Source organism: Lepisosteus oculatus, chromosome 14 (genome assembly GCF_040954835.1).
Source record: "Lepisosteus oculatus isolate fLepOcu1 chromosome 14, fLepOcu1.hap2, whole genome shotgun sequence".
Lineage (NCBI taxonomy): Eukaryota > Metazoa > Chordata > Actinopteri > Semionotiformes > Lepisosteidae > Lepisosteus > Lepisosteus oculatus.
This window is the reverse complement of record NC_090709.1, coordinates 58,369,080-58,390,623: the sequence shown is the minus strand read 5'-3', so window position 1 is coordinate 58,390,623 and position 21,544 is coordinate 58,369,080. Positions and strand designations below refer to the sequence as shown.

Below are 21,544 nucleotides of genomic sequence, written 5' to 3'. Positions count from 1 at the left end.
CGCCCCCCCTTCCTCGCCGCCATGCCCCTCGAGCCCCCCCTGCTGCCCGGGGCGGTGCCCCTGCCCCTGCCCCCGCCCGTCCTGCCCCCCATCGCCCGCCCGGCCCCGCCAGGCCCCTCCTGGGGCTTTCCGGTGCGGAGGGCAAGGAGAGAGGCGGAGATGTCTGACGAGGCAAGTGGGGCAGAGTCTGTCCGTCTGTCCGTCTGTCCGTCCATCTGTCCGTCTGTCCAATCTATCCTTCTGTCCATCTGTCCTTTTCTCTGTCCTGTCCTTCTGTCCTTTTCTCTGTCCTTCTGTCTTTCTGTTCTTTTCTGTGTCCATCTGTCTTTCTGTCCTTTTCTGTCTTTCTGTCTTTTTCTGTCTTTCTATCCATCACTCTATCTATCCTTTTCTCTGTCCATCTGTCCTTCTGTCCATCTGTCTTTCTGTCCTTTTCTGTCTTTCTGTCCTTTTCTCTGTCTTTTTGTCCATCTGTACTTCTCTCTTTCTGTCTTTCTGTCCTTCTGTCTGAGTCTCTCTTTTTCTCTGTGTCTGTCCCTCTCTCCCTGTCTCTCTCCCTGTGTCTTTCCATGTCTCCCTGCTCTCTGTCTGTCCTGCGTTGTCCCAGCTGGGTCTGTCTCCCTGTGTCTCTCCGTGTGTCCCCCTGCTCTCTGTCTGTCCTGCGTTGTCCCAGCCGGGTCTCTCTCCCTGTGTCTCTCCGTGTGTCTCCCTGCCTGTCTCTCTGTCTGTCCTGCGTTGTCCCAGCTAGGTCTCCCTCCCTCCTCTCTCTCTCCGTGTGTCTCCCTGCTCTCTGTCTGTCCTGCGTTGTCCCAGCTGGGTCTCTCTCCCTGTGTCTCTCCGTGTGTCTCCCTGCTCTCTGTCTGTCCTGCGTTGTCCCAGCTGGGCCTCTCTCCCTGTGTCTCTCCGTGTGTCTCCCTGCTCTCTGTCTGTCCTGCGTTGTCCCAGCCAGGTCTCTCTCCCTGTGTCTCTCCGTGTGTCTCCCTGCCTGTCTCTCTGTCTGTCCTGCGTTGTCCCAGCTAGGTCTCCCTCCCTCCTCTCTCTCTCCGTGTGTCTCCCTGCTCTCTGTATGTCCTGCGTTGTCCCAGCTGGGTCTCTCTCCCTGTGTCTCTCCGTGTGTCTCCCTGTCTGTCTCTCTGTCTGTCCTGCGTTGTCCCAGCTGGGCCTGTCTCCTCTGCTCTCTGACTTCAGCTCTGTTCGCCGATGTCCCGCCAGCCCGTCTCTCTCTCAGCCTGTCTCTTGACTTGCAGGATGAAGAGGAGGTGGAGACAGCTCTTCCGGCAGGAGAGAGGAAGGAGGTCAGTGCTGGTCCCACCCTGCCCCCTGTCCTGTCTGTGGTGGAGTTTTGCCGTCTTGTCTGTCCCTGGGTCTCAGTGTCTCTCTCTCTTTCAGCCCTGTCTGTCAGTGTCTCTCTCGTCCTGCTGTCTGCCTGTCCCTGCCTCTCTGTCTCTCTCTCTTTCAGCCCTGTCTGTCAGTGTCTCTCTCCTCCTCCTCTCTGTCCTCAGTGTGTCTCTCTCCTCCTCTCTGTCCTGTGGTTTCCAGTGGGTCAGTATTAGTGGGCTACACCCAGGCTCACTCACTGCGAGTGTGATCTCAGCAGAGTCTCTGTGCTCTTGGGACACTTGACTCACCTGTCTCTCTCTTTCTCTCCCTGTGCTGTCCCTCTCCTGCCCCCTCTCTCCCTCTTTGGACTCCAGCTGGAGGAGGTCCAATCACCACCTCCTGTGAGACAGAAGAAAAAGAAGGTGGGTAATGCTCTGATCCTCTCTTTACTCCTGTCCAGTGTCCAGTCAGTGTCCAGTCAGTGTGTCTGTATGAACCCCTCTCTCTCTCTCAGTGCAGTGTTCATGTACTGGAGTGTCCAGTCAGTGTGTCTGTATGAACCCCTCTCTCTCTCAGTGCAGTGTTCATGTACTGGAGTGTCCAGTCAGTGTGTCTGTATGAACCCCTCTCTCTCTCAGTGCAGTGTTCATGTACTGGAGTGTCCAGTCAGTGTGTCTGTATGAACCCCTCTCTCTCTCAGTGCAGTGTTCATGTACTGGAGTGTCCAGTCCGACTCTTAACGTGACTCTCCTGTCTCTGCTTCAGAAGCGCCGATGCGTCTTTTTGATGTCCCTGAGCTGCGTGTCGGTGGAGACAGAAGATCAGGACGAGCCGATGGAGGTGGCGGAGACCGTAGCTCAGGAGAGGAAGAGCGAGGGAGAGGAGGAGCAGGCTGCCGGGAAGGACAAGAAGAGGAAGAGGAGGGGCGGGTGAGCAGACAGGGGGGTGCCGCCCGGTCATGTCTGTGATTCAAGGAGGAGTCTCCTCTTGCTGTTTGATGTCATGGTGACGTCTGTGTCTGTGTCCCTCACACCTGCAATAACAATATTCTTTCCAGGTTCCTTTCCTGGTTCTGTGCCTGCTAAGATCTGGACTGGACTGGACTGGACTGGACTGGACTGGAGCTGAGGGACACCAGACGACTGGACTGGAGCCTAGGGACACCAGACTGGACTGGACCGGAGCTGAGAGGCACTAGACTGGACTGGAGCTGAGGGACACCAGACTGTGCTGGACCGAAGCTGAGGGACCCCAGTCTTGACTGAAGCTGAGGGACCCCAGACTGTGCTGGACCGAAGCTGAGGGACCCCAGTCTGTGCTGGACCGAAGCTGAGAGACCCCAGACTGTGCTGGTCTGAAGCTGAGGGACTGCAGACTGGACTGCACTGGAGCTGAGGGACACCAGACTGGACTGGACTGGAGCTGAGGGGCCCCAGACTGCACTAGACTGGAGCTGAGAGGCCCCAGACTGGACTGGACCAAAGCTGAGGGACCTCAGGCTGTGCTGTACCGAAGCTGAGGGACCCCAGACTGTGCTGGACCGAAGCTGAGGGACCCCAGACTGGACTGGACCAAAGCTGAGGGACCCCAGTCTGGACCGAAGCTGAGGGACCCCAGTCTGTGCTGGACCGATGCTGAGGGACCCCAGTCTGGACTGAAGCTGAGGGGTCCCAGACTGGACTGATGACCTTTTGTTAAGCATCAATAAATTTTTAAAAAAAAATATCTGTTTAGCTTTTGGTTTTTTCCCTCCCCCCCCCTAAGATTGCTGCTGGGAGAGGTGTGAGTGGGGCCAGCAGGGGGCGCTCTCACCCTGCGGTCTGTGTGGGTCCTGATGCCCCAGTATAGTGAGGGGGGACACTGGACTGTAAACAGGCGCTGTCCTTCGGATGAGACGTCAAACCGAGGTCCTGACTCTCTGTGCTCATTAACAATCCCGGGGTGTCTCTGGAGAAGAGTAGGGGTGTTACCCCAGTGTCCTGGCCTGATTCCCCCCCTGGTCTTTACCCATCATGGCCTCCTAATCACCCCCCCTCTCTGAACTGGCTCCATCCCTCTGCTCTCCTCCCCACTGAGAGCTGCTGTGTGCTGAGCGGACTGGAGCATCATCCAGGTGGGGCTGCACACTGGGGGGGCTGGAGGGGATCCCCCTGACCTGGGAAGAGCTCTGAGGGGAGAGTCCAGACTTATTAATTATTAATATAAGAAGTTTTCACAACCCGGACTCGTGAAGGTACAGGCTCCCTTAATCCAAATGGGAATAGGAGTTCTTTTTTTCTTTCTTTTCCGGACGTCAGTTGTATCGTGTCCTGGTGATTTCTCCCGTTTCGAACGGAGTTTAATGTCGCGTTTCTACTTTATTAGAGAGAGGCACTGAACTTTGGGGAACGTGACATCCACCCAGTATTACTAGTAGGTTGATAAATATAAATGTTATTTTTCCCCCCGTATTATACCTCGCGAAATATAACGATGGCCAACTCCTTAAGTCGAAATTTAAACCCTTATCAGCTACAAGACAGTCCGTCAACATCGCCGACCTTCGGTATGACGTTAGCCGAAGGGGGTAGGGTAAGTACGTCACAGCCGGGGGAAGCCCCTATCACGTGAGAGGGGTGCGGCGGGCGATGAGCCCCCGGGAGCGAAGAGAAGCTGATTTGCGTGGGGTGTGGAAACACTACACGACCGGGCAAGCGAGCCGTTTTTTTTTGTTAGTTTTTTTCCAGAACATCAGAACAACTGCAGAGATGACCATCGATCCACTCCGGACGTTTCCTTTTTTGTCCTCTTTGGCCTCCAAAATAAAAAAAAAAACTGGGATCCATCGTGGCGTTGCCAAATTAAAACGTCGACCACATTTCGGGCTTTCGTGGTGTCCATGATGAAACCGTCATGGTTGTGTAAGGATACGTTACGTCACAGACCGGCGGCGCTCGGGCGTGAGGACTATCGTTACGTTTTTGAAACGGGCATGTCAGACAAGATCTCTGACAAGATCTCCGAAAAACCCAAACCTGTAAGATTCAATTTCAATTGAGTTTGTTTTATATAGCGCCTTTCACAACAAGAATGCCCCAAGGCCCCGAACAAAGGAGTTGTTCCACACCCCCGCCACCCTCTGTGTACAGTAGAGCCCCCTGTCCTGACTGGAGGAGCTCACCCAGCTGTGTCTGGAGAGAAGCCGGGGTATCGGCTTCAACCACAGGGCTGGGCGGCTTGGGCTTGTTCCCCACCTCCACCACCCTCTGTGTACAGTAGAGCCTCCTGTCCTGACTGGAGGAGCTCAGCCAGCTGTGTCTGGAGAGAAGCCAGGGTATCGGCTTCAACCACAGGGCTGGGCAGCTTGTTCCCCACCCCCACCCCCTTCTGTGTACAGTAGAGCCTCCTGTCCTGACTGGAGTGACAGTAGAGATGGGGTTCATGGGTTATCTGGAGGGGGACTTCGCTCCAACAAAACGCCCAGCCCTGCTGCTCCTACCTCGGACGGAAGACACTTTCCCCAGCTGCTCCATCGTCTTCTCCCTGCGGGAGACCGGCCGCCTGCCGGATCGGGGGGCGCTGTCGTCGGGGCGGGCCGCGGCCCCCTACGTCGAGGGGCTCACGGGGGGGGGGCGCCCTGCTCGACGTCTGCACCGGCGCCGCGTTCTCTGCCGCCGCCAGCACCGCCACCACCGGCGTCGGGCCGCAGGCCTCACCTGGAGGCAACACACCGGCTTCTTTTAACAGATCACCTCGGGAATCGGGAACAACGGAGCTGTGTGCGGCCGTCTGTACGGAGGGGTTCAGCGCGGGGGGGCTCCGGGCTCGGGTCTGGACCCGGGGGGGGGACTGTCTGTGTGGAGTCTGCATGGTCTACCTGTGTTCTCCGGGTCCAAACACAGGCTTTTGGGCTAATTGGCTTCTGGGAAAACTGGACCTGGTGTGTGTGTGTCCTGTGATGGGCTGGTGTCCTGTCCAGGGTGTGTGAGTGTGTGTGTGTGTCCTGTGATGGACTGCTCTCCTGTCCAGGGTGTGTGAGTGAGTGTGTGTGTGTCCTGTGATGGACTGCTGCCCTGTCCAGGGTGTGTGAGTGAGTGTGTGTGTGTCCTGTGATGGACTGGTGTCCTGTCCAGGGTGTGTGAGTGTGTGTGTCTGTGTGTCCTGTGAGGGACTAGTGTCCTATCCAGGTTGTGTGTGTGTGTCCTGTGATGGACTGGTGTCCTGTCCAGGGTGTGTGAGTGTGTGTGTCTGTGTGTCCTGTGAGGGACTAGTGTCCTATCCAGGTTGTGTGTGTGTGTCCTGTGAGGGACTGGTGTCCTGTCCAGGGTGTGTGTGTGTGTGTCCTGTGATGGACTGGTGTCCTGTCCAGGGTGTGTGAGTGAGTGTGTCTGTGTGTCCTGTGATGGACAGATGGTACCCAGCCTGGACACCCATGAGACACTGTCTTCCTCAGAAGACTCTCACGGAGGGCACACTGTCCCTAACCCGGGTCCAGAAGAAACTACAGTGATCTATAATTCCTGCGCCTCGGAAGGGGTTATGACGTCTATGTCCGGCGCCCGCGCCCGCGGACCGGCGGTTCGTCGTCGCGCTCCGCAGCTCGAGCTTCGGTGCGAGGCAGGGCGGGAGGGAGTCGATGTGGCCTCGGCGCCATCTTTGCTGGTGAGTCAATTGTGACCGTTGCGGTACAATAAACCATCAATAAACCTTTTCCCACCCCGACCAGTTTTTCTGTCGCGGCCCACGTCCCTTACAATCGACAAACTATAAAAAAACAGTAGCCCTTCGCAACATCACACGCCATTTTTTTTTTATTTTAAACGTCCGTTAGATACGCAGGTGGCTCGATACCTGTCTTAACCTCGCCGGCGTCTTTATACCTGCAAGTGAATTTTATTTGGGGTCCCTCAGAATTGTGACAGAAATGTCAGTGAACCACAATAAAAAACGAAACTTTTTTTTTAAAGGCGATGAATGGATTTTAAGAGTAACCGTGTAGCGACTGACGTAAGGAAAAAAAAGTTGTCTTTCCCTACGAAGACGTTTTGGTACAGGACTTTCTTTAAATAACAGTTGTGCATAGCGTTTTACAAAACGTTGATGATGATCTTGGAGATAATTGCAAAGGAAAATTGAGATAACTACCAAAACATTACGTGTGAAACGACAGGACAGAACTTTGAACCCACAAAGAAACAAAGGTATGAAATATTGCCTCGTCATGGGGGGTTGATAATTGTAATAAGTGTTCCTAATTTTCGTAAAGAAATGTATATTATGGGAGTCACACGTGAGATTTAGTGTATATACGTTTCATATTGTGCATATATACGGGGTTAAAAAGTGGAATGAGTATGATTATAAACTCGTGTGTCCTATAATCAGATAATTTTTGAACAAGCTTTGATTAGACAGGTGAAAAACAACACCAGATCCTTTTTTTAAATATATTCTCACGTCTGAATATCAGCTTCTGCCCTCTGGCCAACATTTCAGGGCTCCCAGATGTAGATCCCAAATTGAAACAAATATTCATTTGTTACCCTTATTAAAACAGTTAATAGAAGTGAGTGACCAGGGTAAATAAAGGTGGGTCAGTGTAAACTGTTTATTCTGGACCAGACTTCGTCATGTGTGATATGTCATGACTTCTTATATTAAGTTTTATCTTTATATTTAGTTATACATGTGTAATAGATGCGATGTGTGTCCATAAAAATGTTTCTCCAGGGGAAAATCAAGTTGGTTTTAAAACCGTGTTTCCTTTTTAGGGTACGTTTGCATTCCAAGTGTGGGGTTTTTGCCTTTTTATCATATTTCGGATGTGAATCCGTGGTATTTTTGCCGAGACAAGTTGCCTTTCTTTTACGCGGAGGGATCTGCTCGTGAGATGTCCGCTCGGTCCATTTCTGAGCTCAGTATAAGGTGTAGAAAGCATGACTGTCATCATAACCCGCCTCTCACCCTGGCCCGAGCCTAAAGCACGCCCCCTAGTGCAGGGTTAGAGGTGTGGAATAATGTTGTGACTATTGCTTCATCAATAACATGCTGATTGCATGTTTCTAGATGGGTATAACAGAGATCTCAACTACTGAGGGGCCTTATTAATAATTGCTTACACTTATATAGCGCTTTTCTGGACACTCCACTCAAAGCGCTGCACAGGGAATGGGAAATCCCACTACCGCCACCAATGTACAGCCCCAACCTGGATGATGCGACAGCAGCCATAGTGCGCCAGAACGCTCCCCACACAGCAGCTCTCAGTGGGGAGAAGAGCAGAGGGATGAAGCCAGTTCAGAGAGGGGGGTTATTAGGAGGCCATTATTGGTAAGGGCCAATGGGAAATTTTGCCAGGACGCCTGGGTTACACCCCTACTCTTTTCGAGAGACGCCCTGGGATTTTTAATGACCACAGAGAGTCAGGACCTCGGTTTTACGTCTCATCCGAAGGACTGCGCCTGTTTACAGTATGGTGTCCCTTGTCACTATACTAGGGTATCAGACCGCAGGGTGAGCGCCCCCTGCTGTCCCACTAACACCTCTTCCACCTCTTATTAGCCAGTGAAAAATGGTAGCTTCCTCAGAGACACCGCAGGAAGACAGGAGTTTGTGATGAAAGTTCGAGAGGGATGGCCACACCCTAGTTCGGTCAGACTCGGCTGTCGATATTTTAGCAATCACTCCTGACTCCTCTCCTGAAACACTGTCAATACTGCACGTGATCCCCCTCTCTCCCTCGCGTCCCTCTCCCACCCCGTCTCCACCTGTGTAGCTGCCCCCCCGGTCACTCCTGCTCGCTGTGCAGGGGGGGTCCCAGCCTCCTCGTCCTCTGGCCAGGAGCCCTCAGCCAAGCGGGTTCAGCCAGATCATCACTCCATGATCCTTTCAGTATGCTAAATTCCTGGTGTTGTTTTTTTTCTCCCCAGAAAACTGACTGTCCACCCCACCTCTGCGCTAAGTGGACGATGAAGTTAGGTTCCAGTGTGCCTGGTGTTTACAGGTAGTACTTCAGACTGGTCGGCCTCACCTCAGGGTGTCTGGGCGTTTGATATTATACAGTTGCAATGCTGAGGCCTGTGACTGTGATGCTGTAAGGCTACAGGAGTCTCTCTGGAGATCCTGAGTGATTTCCGTCGTTCATGCGGAAACACAGCCCCACCCTCCCGCGGTGTCCAGTCCACAGAATTTCCTGGAGACGTGGTCTCGCCGATGGGCGACCCCGCCAGCGAGAGACTATCTGAGGCACAATGTTCTGTACGGTTCAGTTAATTAGACACGCACAGATGTTGAGCTCATCGTCCTTTTAATTGTGCCATCTATGCTAACTGTAGCCGAGATCGAACTATCAAGGTGACAGATCAATAATTTTAAATTAAATAGATGCATGATATTGCTAGCGCTGATGCAAGAGGCAAGTCAGAGGAACTGAACACAGAATGGATAGGAGTCGCAGTGAGTGAGAGAGGAATGAGCTAAATTATTTAAGAGAATTAAACCACTGAAGAACAGGAGACACAGTGAGAGAGAGGAGATCACAGGAAATACCTCAGTAACAAACATACTAACACACAGGACAGGAGACACAGTGAGAGAGAGAGGAGATCACAGAGAATCCCTCAGTAACAAACCCACAGGACAGGAGACACAGCGAGAGAGAGGAGATCGCAGGAAATACCTCAGTTTTAAGTGCAGACAACCGGACAGGAGACAGAGTGAGGAAGAGTAAATGAAACACAGTAGGATTGATAGGAGACGGGTTATGAAGAGATGGGACACATCTCTTCATGAAGAGATGTGTCCCATCTCGCTGAACTCGCTGGCTGAGTTAATTGACGCTGCTGTTTCTTTGGCAGATGAAGTCGGGGTCCAGAGTTTCGCTGACGTGGCAGAACCGTCCCAGCTCGGTCTCCTCCCATTCCTGCAGGTCAGTGCCCCTTCAGTCAGACCCTGTATTCGGGGAGACACACAGGGAAGTCGCACACTGTGAAAAAAGGCTCCAGAGACATCGCTGAACCACAGAATAGCTCCTGAGCATTTGTGCACCTTTTGGAATTCTTCACGTATAGTGAAAGGTGAAAATAAAACCAAGAATGGGTGTCGCGTCTTTACACAGAGGTGGATGGGGAACAAGCTGCCCAGCCTTGTTGTTGATGCCGATACCCTGGCTTCTCTCCAGATACAGGTGGATTAAATCATGGGTCAAATTAATCACTAACTACCAGACAGGCTTGAAAAATCGAATGGCGTTCTCTCGTTTTTAACCTTTCTTCAATTCTTAGAAAACCTGCACGCAGAAAAAAAATAATTTGCATTTTTTTACTACTTCCAACGGTCAGGTCTGTGGGTATTTAAATCTGACTAGAATGTGTATTGTTCAAAATCTCTTGTTCACTATCAGTGTTGTTGTTTTCAGTGTCATTCTCATTACTCCTGTGGGTTTTATACTGTGGTAAAGAGTTAAAAAAGTCCTCACTTTGTGCTGCTCTCGGTTTAACGGTGGCGTACTCCACATCACTGTCGGGTAGTGTGATGTCTGTAGAGAACAGGATACGGGTCAATACTTATGTTAACTTATACTATACAGGATAAGACTTACATTAACACCATACTGAACAACAGGGCTCACTGTTCACACGCGTATTGACACTGTTCAGACGACAGGACTCACTGTTCACGCTTGTATTCACGCTGTACACAACAGCAGGACTTACTATTATTACAAATGTTCACACTTGTGTTAAAACTGGACAGAGCAGCAAGAAGTTATCATGATGTTTTATTTCTGCTAGTTTAATAGATAGAAGTAAAAGATCCTCACTTTGTGCGGCTCAGGGTTTGTTGACTGTGGAGTATTCAACAGCAGTATCTGTGTTAATTCTGCAAAGAATAAAACACGTGTTCTCACCTGTAACACTGTGCAGAGCAAGAGGGAATTCAATGAGTTAACACTGCACAGAACAGGACTCACTGTTCACACTCGTATTGACACTGTACAGAACCGGACTCACTGTTCACACTCGTATTGACACTGTACTGAACAACAGGACTCACTGTTCACACTCGTATTGACAGTATACTGAACAACAGGACTCACCGTTCACACTTATATTGATACTTTTTTGATCAACGGGACTCACTGTTCACCCTCGTTTCGACACTGTTCACACTCGTATTGACACTGTACTGACCAACAGGACTCACTGTTCACACTCGTATTGACACTGTACTGAACAACAGGACTCGTGTTGACACCGTTCACACTCGAATCGACGCTGCTCACACTCGTGTCGACACTTGACACTCATATCCAGTAAGCCTTTGCTACCATTATCAAACACAGAAATCGTTATAATTTAATTTTAAAAACATGGCTAAGCATGGGTTTAAAGTATATTCAACAGTGCAGGTGCATTCAAAGAAATAGAGTTTCCCAAGCCCTCGCAAAGAATTACCATTTCCAAAGATGTCTAGTCTCAAGCATTAACATCCAAAGTACCTGTCTTAGCTGGGGCAGGAAGTTTGCCAAGCCACCTGAAAGAATTACCATTTCAAAAGATGTCTGTTGTAAGCCAGGTTCAATCATTACCATCCAAAGTATCGGTCTTCCCTTGGGGCAAGAGGGTTTCCTGTGTGTCTAGGATGTGTACTTCCCTTAAATAAAGGATGAATATGGGTACCATAGGTATTAAATCTCTCAAAGCTCAGAGTTAAACTAAAAAACCCTTGGTGAGTGTGTTATAACATGGATGGGTATTTATAGTCCAGTGCCTCCTATTTTACTAGAGATTCTGTTTGGGATTCAGAACTCGGGATCAAAATACTCCTAGGTACAGAGTAATTTTCACACCTTCCTGCTACCATGATCAGAGCAGTATTAGATTAAATTTGTCATTTATTGAAAGCCCAGTTTTTAACAATCATTTTCATTTGAACTTACTTTTTTCAAAAATGGATCTGAGGTTCACTTCTTGAATTAAATCTTTTGACAAGAGGTAAGACTTCTATTTTACATTTAAACCCATGTTTAGCTGTGTTTTTTAGATTTAACTGAACCAATTTCTGTGTGTGATAATGTCCTTGAATTCTGACAACATCACACTAAATTACATGATATAAAACAGCTAATGTTTCTAGAGATAAAGTTTCTGGGATGCTTCTAATTACTTTGCATTACCAGGGACAGTTTAATTAACCTTGTACAGTACTGAAAGACCAAAATGCTTTTTTTAAAAGTTATTCAACATTTTATAGAACTTTGTCTACTATGGGAACATGATGAGCTTGGCCACTTATCTTAGGATAAAGATAGGATAAAGGTTTATCTTTTGTACCTACCTGCCCCCCAGGGAAGGCCAATGCTTTCTACGTTGATGGTTCCCTACAGTAGACTGTACCTTATCTTCAAAGGTAATGTATATTGACCCAAATCAGTTTTGGAATCCAATCTACTGACGAGATGGAGCACATCCTTTTTTCAGGATTTTAGCATCATATGTTTAGTATATTTAGTCCCTAATGCTGAAAGAAATGATCATAGAACATTTGGACACTTTGTGGGCATGAAATACAAAGAAAATCATGTTCTATGGTACAAGATAAATACAAAATTTAAGCTTTTATTTTAATTAGATTTGTTGTTAAAGCATAAGCAATGATTTATTACATTAATATATGTGAAAATAACATTTTAGCATCATACGTTTAGTATATTTAGTCCCTAATGCTGAAAGAAATTATCATTTGTTTAACACGCACGGGTCTGTCTCAAAGGATGCAGTGCTCCTGAAGGCTCTCAAACCCTGCATTTCAGATGCCTAGCTGTATCCCTCAGAATGACTTATAACCTTACCTGTGGTGTCTTCAGTCCCTATTGCTCAATGCATGGTGTACGTACTACATACATGTGTCTTGAGAATGAGGAATGGGCCCCTGAGACAGTCATTTGCCTGTTTCACAAATGATCGTATTTTACTAGAGATTCTGTTTGGGATTCAGATGTGCATTCGGATTTATTGGTACATGCCCAGGGCAGTAAGCAGTCTGAGGATTTATTTCCAGACAGCATAGAGCAGTGAAGCAGTGAAGTAGTGCATAAAGCATAAGCAATCATTTATTACATTAATATATGTGAAAATAACATTTTAGCATCATTTTAGCATCATACGTTTAGTATATTTAGTCCCTAATGCCAAGGACTCCAGCAGTCTTACAACCACTGCCCTGTTTGCCTCGCCAGACACAATCTCTATTCTGTTGTAATCCACGATGTTCTTCAGGTGATTTATCATGTCCTTCCTCGCCTGTTGAGAGGCCATCCTGATCTCTTCTGCCGTGGCGTGCTTCATACACGCCCTCTTCAAGTGAGCAGGAAGCTGATCAAAAGTATTCAGGCACATCTTGCACACCAGGGGAATCCTCGTGGGTTTCCTTTGAAAATAAATAATACCATCTGTGTATAGAAACAAGCTAAGACTGATTTCTTAAGTTATCCTTAATTTTCTCTCTCATAGTTTGAGCATAATGATTTTATTGTATTTATATAAGAATTGCTCATTGCTCCAAAATAAATAATGGTTTCATAAAAAAGTGAACACTTACTTGGTCTCAGTCACAGACTTTCCAATAGAAGCCATTGTGGAGTTCAGCAACTGCAGGTCCTAGAAGTGGGGAAGGAATTTTAAAAGAGAAATTGAATTACAAAACAGAAGGAATGGCTGAGGGATCACTGAAATATATATATATACAAATTCCAAAGACTGAGTCGATATCTCCTTTAGGTGAGGACAGACTGGATCAAACAAAAACAACATTTGAAGTGAATTGCAAATGTATTGAGTTGTGATGCAACTGTAACTTGAACCTAACATGACTGGGGCGTGCATTTTTGAAATTGCATTTTCACAGCTGAAATACAAAATGAAGCTGATCGCAGTCCAAACTCAAGGTATTGTTGTAAAACTAAATATTCAACATGTTTCTACCTGTCCCTTTTCAGCTCACTCAGAAGTCCACAGCCTGCAGCCTGGTGCCTCTCTGTCTCTCCCCCTCCACTGGAGTGATCCAGCTCAGCTCTCTGAGGTTTGGTAGATACATCTTCTTCATGAGTAATGTAGGATCAACTTCTTCAGGCTGGAGGAAGGGCTTGCATTTCGGCAGTAGTAACTGACTGAGTAGTGACTTCTAGGACCTGGTCTTATCAGGTTGCTTTGCCACGTTTGTCAGTTCTGCTGAAAAGACCTGTCTCTAGGAAATTTAGGAAGCAGAAGAATGACTATCTGAAAGGTGACATGATCTCCTGGCTGTTTGATGTGATGTGATGAATGACACAGGAAATTCGAATTCTTGCAATAAGACAAAACAAGATCCAAAAACACTGGCAGGAGTGCAAAATGTGAGAGGATAAAAAGACTCCTGTTTCTGCCCAATTTCAAACAGGGGATCTTGCGCATGTGTGATGAACATGATAATCACAATATTACAGAAATGACAGCAGCATTGAACATGACGAGATGTAAAAGATTGTTAATTCCCTTCAAATACTCAGTGTGTTTATTCTGCTGTATTAATTTACTGTGCTCATCCGGCAGTAACAAACCTGTTATCTACACATTGCTCCCAGAGCTGGATAGGTGACTCCACATTCTACAGCTCTCTAGCAAAAGAGGAAGTCAGACTTCAGAAATGGAGTAAATCTCCTCTTCAGAATGTGGAAATATATTCCTGAGAGAAGTCCTTTCTCGAAGTTCAACACTCTCTGCAAGTCACCCATTCCCACCTTGCGCAGTTTAGTGGTTATCGCATTCTCTTAACACACCAAAGGGTTTCAGTTTGAAAGCGGGCGAAAACAAGTGATCACTTTTTGCACATTTGTCACTGCTGAGGTTGCTTTATGGGTCTATTTTCTATACTGTGCTGATCAATTGGAAATCAAATGGCAAAAAAGACCCGTTCCCACACCTAAGGTCAAATATTAGGAATCAAAACTGCTCGAGTGTATGGAAGCAGACAGCTTTATTAAGATCTCCAAGTGCAAGATCTTTTTATTCCTAAAAGACCCTATTTATGTTGTATGAGAAATATTAATATTAATACAGAATCTTTTTTCACCAAATAAATGGGCTTCCTGACTTCAGAAAGCCTTCTAGACAAATACTAAAAGAGCAAAAATTCCATTTGGTAAATGAAATGAAAACACATACCCTACCAAACCTTGAGTACAGGCCATTCAGGGTGATAATACAAAACCATTTATAATTCAACAAATAAAACCTGTCAACTGCTAATCACCACTTATCATAAAAAAATAAGTAGCAATACACAGTAGGGGACTCTTGGGTGCAAGTTAAATCCATGCAAGAAGGGGGTGTAGTGTTATATTTCCAAATCAGATATGCAAATGAGAGATCTGGCCCAGCCAATCTCAAAGCTCCCTTGGTCTGGAATGGAGCTGCTCCCCTCTTCTAGTTATTCACACTGGAGTTAGGTTACATATTAGCACATTTCATCTAACAGTTGCTCCAGAAACAAAAACGTAAACAAATGACCTGGACTGTGACCACACCTATTAGAATGTAGTTCAACAGATAACTTGTAAACCTTGTCATAAGATTTTTTTGTTCTACAAAATATACTTTATTCCACAAAAAAAAAACATCTCAAAAGGAACATCTCACACATATTAACACTCCATGTAATAAAAAACAACGGCGGAACAGAGATTGATTGTCCGTTATCAATCTTTGCAAGTGGGGGCGGATTTGCGCAATTAAGAGAGTCCCTCCAAACCTACCACTCGCTATTGTCCTTTAATCCCTGTATATCCCAAAGTCCTTTCCAGCGCTCCCTCGCCGTGGGGAAACCCCATTTGGCGACGTGGTGCTTCGTCCTCCTCCTGAGGTCCGCCAGGATCCTCTCCTCCAGCTCCCTCGCCCCCCACTTTATGTTGTGCCGGATGAGAGTGTTCCTCGCCTTCCACAGTCCTTGTTTTGTGAGGGACAGCAGCAGCCCCCGCAGGTCCTGTGTCCCCTTGTCCAGTCCGGTGGGTGCCAGCCCCCAGCAGAATGTACTGGTAACTGAGCACCGCATCCGTTCCCAGGAGTTGCATAATGTTGTCCATTCTGCCCCACAACGCCTTGGCGAAGGGGCAGCTCCAGAACACGTGCTCCTGAGTCTCCTCGACGAAACACGTGTCCCGGGGGCAATGCGGATTCCTGGTAAGCGAGTGTCTGTAGAGGACCTCTCTGGTAGCCAGTCTCTTGTGTACGGCCATCCAGTTGAGGTCCTTCAGTTCGTTGTCCTTTCCCAGACTTGTCTGGGAACTCGCAGCCTTTCGTCGGCGACCAGATGCCCCCTCACCTCTTTGTACAGAGCTCTGTGGTTGGTGCAGAGCTCTGGCTGTCTCGTGGCCTCGTACCTCCTGCTCCACTTGACAGCGTGGGTGTAGAACTTTGGTCGCCTCTCTGCCTTGGGCCCAGTGTTTGACCACTGGACCAAGTGCCTCATCGGGATGGAGAGCCACAGCCTATGTTCCAAAATTAATATCGTTTATGGCCTTCACACACGTTGCAGTATGCTCCTATTCTTTTTATGCTCAGCTACTAAGATTTCCCTTCAGTGGTAAAATTAGATATGAATATTCAATACTTCAACGGGCACAGTTAAGACATTAAATATACATACTGTATACAGTACAGTTTTCATACGGTAATATGTTTATGTTACGCGATTAAAAAATAAATAAATAAAAATGAAAAGTCCAGCACCAGCTGGATTCGAACACACAACCTGCCAGTTGGTAGTCACGCACCTAGACCAGTAGGCTACAAGACAGCTCACATGAACAGGCAGGCGAAACAGCCCTACATAGCTCTGCCGCAGTACACGGATATAATCATACCGTTATTAAATTCTTGAGATACGCGATTCCATATTATATTCCCTTTTAATCAAATTCTAAAAGTATGCTTGTTGACTCTGGTATCACGTTAGTTAAAGACTTCGAAGCTTACAATGTTTAGGGAGAAATGGAATACTGGTGTGTATTTTTTTCTTTAAAGTGCCGATTCCTGGAACACCCCTCTGAAGTGGTTCCATAAGAAAAGAAAGCGTTGATAAATACAAGTGTCTTTTAATACACTCTTTGCTGTGCTCTTGAGGATCCTTGTGATATTTTAAGCTCTAGTTGAATGATAGGTGTCGCATTTTAAATCATTTTTGTAGTTAGAAATTATGAAACGCCCTGTTAAAAGCAAGGAAATTTTTATGCCCGTTGAAGTAAAACAAAATGCCTGACGTATGGCTTGGACAGATTCCAAGTGCTTGTACAAATGTGCTAAAGAAATTATACTTTGAGTATACAGCTTGTCCAAAGTCATCCATTATTAATACTATTAGTAATATCTTCAGTAAAGGCTTTGATGCATAAATATTTCTGATAAAGGTAGGTTGTGTACTTTTGTCCAACTGAGCAATCTTGCTTTCATAAAATATACCAACATTTTAATGACTGATGATTAACATGCTGTAATACACAGTTCAAAATTAAAGGCTCAAATGCTGTACATGAGAGGTTAAGCTCCCCCTGGCGGTTTTACAAGGCGACGCCGGATAGTTAGTCACGTGACACACGTGAACCGCGTGATACCCCGGTGGGCGTGTTGCGGTATGCCGCGAAATACCTCACCCATTTTGAATGGCTGCATCTGTACACCGATACCTAGTGTTCTCGGTGCACTCCCAGTGTTCAGAGGATACCCAGTGTTCCCAGTGCACACCCAGTGTTCAGAGGATACCCAGTGTTCCCAGTGCACACCCAGTGTTCAGAGGATACCCAGTGTTCACAGTGCACACCCAGTGTTCAGAGGATACCCAGTGTTCTCAGTGCACACCCAGTGTTCCCAGTGCACGCCTAGTGTTCAGTGGATACCCAGTGTTCAGAGGATACCCAGTGTTCTCAGTGCCCTCCCAGTGTTCAGAGGATACCCAATGTTCCCAGTGCACACCCAGTGTTCAGAGGATACCCAGTGTTCACAGTGCACACCCAGTGTTCAGAGGATACCCAGTGTTCCCAGTGCACACCTAGTGTTCAGAGGATACCCAGTGTTCCCAGTGCACACCCAGTGTTCAGAGGATACCCAGTGTTCCCAGTGCACGCCTAGTGTTCAGAGGATACCCAGTGTTCCCAGTGCACGCTTAGTGTTCAGAGGATACCCAGTGTTCCCAGTGCACGCCCAGTGTTCAGAGGATACCCAGTGTTCCCAGTGTTTGAGTTCTGCTTCTCCGGTGTTTCCTCTAAAGCAGCTTTCCTCCCCCGGAAATGCAGTCGGCCTTTCTTACCCAGAGGGGAAAGCATTCCTTCTCTGATCTAGGGTGTTTTTTTTTGTCTGTCTTCTATATCTGTTACCTTGTTTAACAATCGCTAGCTACCGTCATTAGCCATTTTTAATAAAGGTCGTACTTTCGGGTCATTGCAGTTTGCACAGGCCCTGCTTCCTGTCGAAGAGGACATCTTGAACAAGAGTTTAACCTGCCCAGTGTAGACTTCAGAAACCCTTAATAGGTCTCCACCAACCTGTCCTGCGTTTTTCTGAAGGAAATACAAATGAAATGTAATATGAGCGTTATGTAACACAAGCATGATGTAGTATTGTGAGGATCACTTAGGGATAATTGTGTCTGGGCTCTGCCCACGACATCAGGGCACAACAAAGGCATCCCTTCTGTCCCCTTTAACCAATGTGCAAATAACTTATCTTTTATTCCTCATTTATGTAGAGGCTGGAGATCCTTAATGAAGTTATATACTTTCTCACCTGAACAATCAGTGCAACATGCATCACGATCTGAAAGAGAAACAGAGTTTGATGACGCCCTGCACAGCCATCCTGGCTACCTCAGCCCCTGCTGTCCCCTTTAAACAGCATATAATTTATTTTTAATTTATATAGAGGTCGGAAACCCTTAATGAAGTTATATACTTTCTCACCTGAACAATTAGCGCTGCTTTTATTAAAGTCTGAAAGAGAAACAGAGTTTGATTAGGTACAGAAAAGCCATCCTGGCCCAGTGTTCCCTAGTGCCTAGTGTTCAGTGGATACCCAGTGTTCCCAGTGCACGCCCAGTGTTCAGAGGATATCCAGTGTTCCCAGTGTTCAGAGGATACTCAGTGTTCCCAGCGCACCCCCACTGTTCAGAGGATATGCAGTGTTCCCAGTGCACGCCCAGTGTTCAGAGGATACGCAGTGTTCCCAGTGCACCCCCAGTGTTCAGAGGATACCCAGTGTTCCCAGTGCATGCCCAGTGTTCAGAGGATACCCAGTGTTCCCAGTGCACGCCCAGTGTTCAGAGGATACTCAGTGTTCTCAGTGCAGCCCAGTGTTCAGAGGATACCCAGTGTTCCCAGTGCACACCCTTGAAGTGGTGTTTCAGCCATACTCAATGTGACTTGTGGGAGCAGGAGTGGTGGTGCTGGATGTTGTTTAGTCTGGGAATGAATGAAAGACGTTAGTTCAGCACCAACTCCAGAAACCAGTGGGAGAGCTGACTTTGGTTTTGCAGCGAGAGCTTTTAAAAAATCATTTGACAGCCCAGACTGATTAATTGATCATTGACATTTTGACTGATCTAATTGCTTGCTGGGTTGTCAGAGGGTTGGCTGATCTGACAGATCGATTCACTGATTTATCCCAGGCAGTTCCTGGTCCAGTCAGTCCGGGGGTCTGTGACTCTGATCCAGTCAGTCCACGGGGTCTGTGACTCTGGTCCAGTCAGTCCACGGGGTCTGTGACTCTGGTCCAGTCAGTCCAGGGGTCTGTGTCCCCGGTCCAGTCAGTCCAGGGGTCTGTGTCCCCGGTCCAGTTCTGGACACTCCACTCAGAGCTCTTCCCAGGTCAGGGGGATCCCCTCCAGACCCCCCAGTGTGCAGCCCCACCTGGATGATGCTCCAGTCCGCTCAGCACACAGCAGCTCTCAGTGGGGAGGAGAGCAGAGGGATGGAGCCAGTTCAGAGAGGGGGGTGATAAGGAGGCCATGATGGGTCAAGACCAGGGGGGGAATCAGGCCAGGACACTGGGGTAACACCCCTACTGTCCTCCAGAAACACCCCGGGATTGTTAATGACCACAGAGAGTCAGGACCTCGGTTTGACGTCTCATCCGAAGGACAGCGCCTGTTTACAGTCCAGTGTCCCCGTCACTATACTGGGGCATCAGGACCCTCACAGACCGCAGGGTGTGCGCCCCCTGCCGGCCTCACTAACACCTCTCCCAGCAGCAACCTCAGTTTTTCCCAGGAGTCTCCCCTCCAGGTACTGACCAGGCTCCCACCTGCTGGGCTCCAGTGGGGAGGGGGCTGCCAGCTGGGAGCTGCAGGGTGAGATGGCTGCTGGGCAAACGAGGGCTAAAGAGCTTCCTAGGACACCCTGGACTTCGTGGTCGACTTCCTGCTCTTCAGACGGAGGTGGCTTGAAATCTGTCTCGTTTCAAGGAGTATTGGACACGATGCCCCCCCTGCTATATCCCCGCCAACTGGTGGCACGCCGACGATGAGGGCTCTCGGCCTCAATCCATCAACCACAAACTCTCCGGGATTAAAGAGAAGGACAGACTTTGTTCGTTAGTTTCGGGGGGGAGGGAAAAAAACAAAAGCTAAACAGATTTTTTTAAAATTTTTTTATTGATGTTTAACAAAAGAACAAAAATTACAATACAGATCAATGTCAAGGGTTTATTTAGTGACCCCCCCCCCATCTTACGATCATCACAGGACCTTAAAATAATACTTAATAATACAAGGTCATGCAGACGATCTGAGGACTCAGGTGGAGATAATGTGAAAGTTTTCCACAGTCCAGTCTGGGGTCCCTTAGCTTCAGTCCAGACTGGGGTCTGGGGTCCCTCAGCTTCAGTCCAGACTGGGGTCCCTCAGCTTCAGTCCAGACTGGGGTCTGGGGTCCCTCAGCTTCAGTCCAGTCCAGTTTGGGGCCCCGCAGCTTCAGTCCAGCACAGACTGGGGTCCCTCAGCTTCGGTCCAGCACAGACTGGGGTCCCTCAGCTTCGGTCCAGTCCAGTCTGGGGCCCCTCAGCTTCAGTCCAGCACAGACTGGGGTCCCTCAGCTTCGGTCCAGCACAGACTGGGGTCCCTCAGCTTCGGTCCAGTCCAGTCTGGGGCCCCTCAGCTCCGGTCCAGTCCAGTCTGGGGTCCCTCAGCTACAGTCCAGTCCAGTCTGGTGTCCCTCAGCTTCAGTCCAGCACAGACTGGGGTCCCTCAGCTTCGGTCCAGCACAGTCTGGGGTCCCTCAGCTTCAGTCCAGACTGGGGTCCCTCAGCTTCGGTCCAGCACAGTCTGGTGTCCCTCAGCTCCAGTCCAGTCCAGTCTGGTGTCCCTCAGCTCCGGTCCAGTGCAGTCTGGGGTCTCTCAGCTTCGGTCCAGCACAGTCTGGTGTCCCTCAGCTCCAGTCCAGTCCAGTCTGGTGTCCCTTGGCTCCAGTCCAGTCCAGTCTGGTGTCCCTCAGCTCCAGTCCAGTCCAGTCCAGTCCTTGGTGGGGAAGGCGACTCCGATCTTAGCTGGCACAGAACCAGGAAAGGAACCTAGAAAGAATATTGTTATTGCAGGTGTGAGGGACACAGACACAGACGTCACCATGACATCAAACAGCAAGAGGAGACTTGCTTGACTCTTCCTTGAATCACAGACACGACTGGGCGGCGCCCCCCTGTCTGCTCACCTGCACCTCCTCTTCTTCTTCTTGTCCTTCCCGGCAGCCTGCTCCTCCTCTCCCTCGCTCTTCCTCTCCTGACCTATAGTCTCCACCGCCTCCATCAGCTCGTCCTGATCATCGCTCTCCACCGACACGCAGCTCAGGGAGTTTAAAAAGACGCACCAGCGCTTCTGAAGCAGAGACAGGAGAGTCACGTTAAGAGTCGGACTGGACACTCCAGTACATGAACACTGCACTGAGAGAGAGAGAGGGGTTCATACAGACACACAACTGGAAACTCCAGTACATGAACACTGCACTGAGAGAGAGAGAGAGGGGTTCATACAGACACACTGACTGGACACTCCAGTACATGAACACTGCACTGAGAGAGAGGGGTTCATACAGACACACTGACTGGACACTGACTGGACACTGGACAAGAGTAAAGAGAGGATCAGAGCATTACCCACCTTCTAATTCTTCTGTCTCACAGGAGGTGCTGATTGGACCTCCTCCAGCTGGAGTCCGAGGAGGGAGAGAGGG

At 48.5% G+C, this 21,544-nt stretch overlaps 2 long non-coding RNA genes and 1 other non-coding gene across 3 annotated transcripts; 1 reads left to right on the top strand and 2 right to left on the bottom strand.

Moving 5' to 3' along the window:
* The first annotated feature begins 214 nt into the window (after positions 1-214).
* LOC138243014 (uncharacterized) lies at positions 215-2,107 on the top strand. The gene is made up of 3 exons (XR_011191883.1): positions 215-1,295; positions 1,695-1,742; positions 2,086-2,107. It is a non-coding gene; the product is annotated as an uncharacterized lncRNA (long non-coding RNA).
* A 10,421-nt stretch (positions 2,108-12,528) lies between these two features.
* Positions 12,529-13,338, bottom strand: LOC138243040 (uncharacterized). The gene is made up of 3 exons (XR_011191901.1): positions 13,284-13,338; positions 12,901-12,959; positions 12,529-12,729 (listed from the first exon to the last, which is right to left on the bottom strand). It is a non-coding gene; the product is annotated as an uncharacterized lncRNA (long non-coding RNA).
* A 1,078-nt stretch (positions 13,339-14,416) lies between these two features.
* On the bottom strand, positions 14,417-14,474 carry LOC138243751 (U7 small nuclear RNA). The gene has a single exon (XR_011192369.1). It is a non-coding gene; the product is annotated as a U7 small nuclear RNA (small nuclear RNA).
* Positions 14,475-21,544: the final 7,070 nt, after the last annotated feature.